A 3,910-nucleotide genomic window follows, 5' to 3' on the forward strand; every position below is an offset into this window, starting at 1 on the left:
TGGGTGCGCGCCTGGTTTTCCTACAGTATTTATTTTTAAAAAAGTGTATAAAATTTTGATCCTTGGGTCTTGGCGATTTTTTCCTAATGCATTTCAGTCACTGATAAACGGGGGTAAATTACACCATTAAAACCTCTGACCTGTTTTTAAGCTTTTCAAAACTCGTTTAAAAACTTTTTTAAACACTTTTGGTTACAATTTCTCAATAAAAGAATAAGTGCTATTTAGTCTACAGAGCAGTAATTCCAAAAGTATATAAAGTCTTTATAGTTAAGATATTTTAAATTTTTAGTCTTCAGTATATTGAATAAATCGAAATATAAAGGTATTTAAATATGTAAGAATTATTGAATTGAAATTTTTCGATAATTTCAGATTGAAACATTTCAAATTATTTAGTTAGAAAGTAAAATCGTATAAAGTTACAGGATGAGAATTGAACATCTTTTAGTACTTAAATCATTATTTTAGAACAATTACAATCGTATAACTTCAGATAAATTTAAAAATAGGACTATTAAAAATTAGAAGTGTCTGAAAGAACTCAACAAAGTTTTATTTTAAAAAGCTATTTAATAGCGTGCTTTTTCAAGTTTTATTAATTTATCATTTTGATAATTTGACACATCTATAAATTCATCTTTTTTTTAAAAGAAAATAACGCCTGATTTTGTCAACTTTAAAAAATATATATTTAATGTTCGCTCAAGGTCAGTTTTGTTCAAAGTGCTTATTCATGGATAAATTGACTCTTATTGTTTCCCATTTTCGTTATGTCACTCATTGATTGTGTTTTTTGCAGAAGACATGGAAATCTGGGTTTTTCAAGTTTATAGAATCATAATTCAAGGTCACTCAGGGTAATTTTCTGTGCAAAATATTGATTTATAAAGAACATTTGTCTAACTATAGAACGGATTTCTTCACCCAAAGATACAAACTTGAATTGCATTATAGTCAAAACAACTGGAAAAAATTATACGTAAGCGAAATTTTGTAAAGAAAACTAACCTTGGTCGACCTATAAATATTCATTTTATTCCCCGAAAGATTAAAAAAAACTCCTCGAAACGCTTTCATTGCAACAATTTTATTAAACAAAAAGAAAAATATTATAATTTTTACATACATTTCTTAAAATAAAAAAATTATCAACGAGATTTGTAGAAAATCTCCTAAAGAATAAAATGATTGTCCCGGAAGTTAGAACTGAAAAATTATTATTAAAAAAAAAGTTGTTTAAATCGAGCCAGAATAGCGACCAGAAGAAATCGGGAAAAGAAAGTGAATTTAAAAATTGAGCGTAGGAAAAAATTGAACATAGTTTACACAAGTGTAAACATTCGGTTGAGTCTTCATAAACAATGTTCAATTTAAAAATCACTTCAAATAAATAGATTCTTAAATAAACACCTTTCTTCAATTTTAAAATCTTATTAAGTATTATTTCAGTATAAAATATTCCATTTTTAATATATTCAAATTGGAAATTGAACAAAAAACAACAATTTTCAATAGTAAACAAGTAAAAAATGAATTGTCACCATTTCAGAGTGATGAATTTAAATTTTGAATGTTACAATTATAATTTTTCTACTTTTTTATTTGTAATTTGAAAGTAAAAGTATTACAAGTATTACATAAAGTTTCCGAATGTTTTAAATTAAAGGAAAAATTGAATATTTAAAAATATTCCAAAACATTTCAAAATATTTGCAAAATTGTAAAAAAATCTGGAAGCGCTTGAAACAATTTTGTGTGCAGGATTTTACAAAAATATTAGAAAAAATTGGAATCCGTTTAAAAAATAATTATAAGTTCCAAAACATTTCAAAAATCATTTAAAAAGATTTGAAATAATTTAAAAGAAAATTAATACCTTTGATGATTTCAAAATTAAATGTTGACTTTTTATTTTGAAAAATGACATCATTTTAAGAGAAGGTATAAAAATATGGGACCAGTGAAAAAATTCCGAAAGCGATGAATGAAAAATCACCAAAAATGAAATCTCCGACGACCGAATTAGAAAATTTCCTGCAGAAAATGTCCAAAGTAAAAAAATCCCGGAATTATAAAGTTCCTTAATTCAAACATGAAGAAAAGAGTTTTCGATCAATATTATTTATTTCTTAAAAATACAATAATTAATTTTATGGAATAAAAATTAATAATAAACCAGTAGAAAAGACAAAAGTTTAGAGCGTCAAGCTCTTCAGAATTTAATTAACTTTAATTTAAAAAAAATTTTAAATCGGACCAAAATTGAAGGCTGTGGACATTTTTGAACGAAAAAAGTGCATTTCCTCCTACTGTGCGTCCCTGCATTCCACATTTCGAGGCGCGGGATGAAAGTAAAAGAGAGAGATTGAGAGAATGAGAGAGAACACGGGACGTACTAAAAGGGTGAGTGGTATATACGGGTGGTTGGGGGTTTAGAAGAAGGGGGGGGGTAGGATTGAGTAGAGTATCGCGAGCTGGTAGGGCCGTTTAAAAGAGGCTCAATAAGGGTGCGCAGGGAATGAAAAAAAAAGTGGAAAACAGATACAGGGAAAGCCGTCGAGCGTTTCTATGCTTTGTTGACTGTGGGTATATCAGTATATCAACCCCTAATATACTTGCATCTGTGAGAGTAAGACTTGTGATTGTGAGCCGGATGCATTCTTGCCGAGAGACTTTCGATTTAAACTTTAAAAAGTACTCCATCTGATGGTAGATGTTATGTAGGGATGAAAAATACGAATGTGTATTGTGTATATGTTTGTATGTATGCAAATTTTTGTTTATATGCTATGCTTTCGGTATGTGATGTGTTTCGATAGCGAACAAAATGTTAGTGTGAGATGGATGTTTGAAATGCAAACGGGACATGCGTACGTGTAAATGCAGTTTATGCAGCACAGTTGGATTTTTCAAAAGGGGCGGAAAAACGATTGTCAATATCGCCACCGATTATTACATGCTTTTTTTCGAAAAGATAAGGATTTTTCGGATCGGAAATATGTTTTTTTTTAGATGAGATATCATTTTTATAATTATTGATGATCCTTGACAATTCAAAGTTTCTTTTATACATACTTGCTGTGTTTCGAGTAACTATTGTTACTATATTTATTTTTAATTTAAAAACGTCTATAGACTTCATAAGAGTTGAAAGTAAAAAAAACTTTCCCCCCAATCTATTAACTCTGGGCTACATAATTTTTTCATGTGCATCTCATGAACTTCGAAATAGATTTGGAAGGAACGATCTATAAGCGTGTATATTAGCAACATCCCTTCTGACTCCGGACTTTTCACCCTCTCTAATTCACCCTCTCGTGTAACAAGTTCTACCACACGAAGAGCCTGGATGACCACTTATACGAGCTAAAACGATGCTAATTGGCCCATCAGCAAGGGTAAAGTGTGAAATCACTTACACTGTTCAACACATTTGTAAAAGATGGATTTTTAAAAATGTTCAGCTCTTTAAACGATCTTTAATTTTTTACATCTTTAAAGTTTTTATATATCAGGAATTCAGGATATTTGTATAGTTTTATTTGAAAAGTTAAGAAATATAATTATATAATAATAATGATAAATATTAATAAATAATAAACAAATAATAAAAAGTAAATATAATAATAAATTATGTCTTACTTTTACGGTCTTAGCATGGTTAATCCCAAGTCGGCGGAAACTTGTCTCAAGGCGAACCTTTTGTGACTCAGAAATGAGATTAAAACTGATGAATAGCAAATTTGTAATTCAAAAAATTCAAATTGTAGTTTTCTATAAGGATCTTCTAAGCCGCTAGAAATACGCAGAAACAAATAACGCTTTCGATATCATTGGCAAGCAAGTGTAATACAAATGAAAATTCGTATATAAATTAATTGCGCACATACGCACGTACGCCTCTATA

Source organism: Belonocnema kinseyi, chromosome 8, assembly GCF_010883055.1.
Source record: "Belonocnema kinseyi isolate 2016_QV_RU_SX_M_011 chromosome 8, B_treatae_v1, whole genome shotgun sequence".
NCBI classification, from domain to species: Eukaryota; Metazoa; Arthropoda; class Insecta; order Hymenoptera; family Cynipidae; genus Belonocnema; species Belonocnema kinseyi.